The sequence below is a fragment of the Arachis duranensis genome, chromosome 9 (genome assembly GCF_000817695.3).
Source record: "Arachis duranensis cultivar V14167 chromosome 9, aradu.V14167.gnm2.J7QH, whole genome shotgun sequence".
Taxonomy (NCBI): domain Eukaryota; kingdom Viridiplantae; phylum Streptophyta; class Magnoliopsida; order Fabales; family Fabaceae; genus Arachis; species Arachis duranensis.
This window is the reverse complement of record NC_029780.3, coordinates 55,027,657-55,028,244: the sequence shown is the minus strand read 5'-3', so window position 1 is coordinate 55,028,244 and position 588 is coordinate 55,027,657.

The window sequence follows — 588 nt, the reverse complement described above, 5'->3', positions numbered from 1 at the left end:
TCCAAGTTATACCTTACGTGAGTAAGGGTCGATCCCACAGAGATTATGGTATGAAGCAAGCTATGGTCACCTTGTAAATCTCAGTTAGGCAGATCAAATGGTTATGGATTTCGAAAATTAATAATAAACAGAAAATAAAATAGGATAGAAATACTTATGTAAATCAATAGTGGGAATTTCAGATAGGCGTATGGAGATGTTGTGCTCCTCTAGAAACTCTACTTTCTTATTACATTCATCCAATGCTTCCTACTCCTTTCCATGGCAAGCTGTATGTAGGGCATCACCGTCGTCAATGGCTACTTTTCATCCTCTCGGGAAAATGGTCCTATGCGCTGTCACTGCATGGCTAATCATCTGGAGGCATCACCCTTGACAATGGCTACATCCCATCCTCTCAGTGAAAATGGTTTAAATGTTCTGTCACAGCACGGCTAATCATCTGTCGGTTCTCAATCAGGTTGGAATAGAATCCATTGATTCTTTTGCGTCTGTCACTAACGCCCAGCCTTCAGGAGTTTGAAGCTCGTCACAGTCATTCAATACCGGAATCTTACTCGGAATACCACAGACAAGGTTAGACTTTCC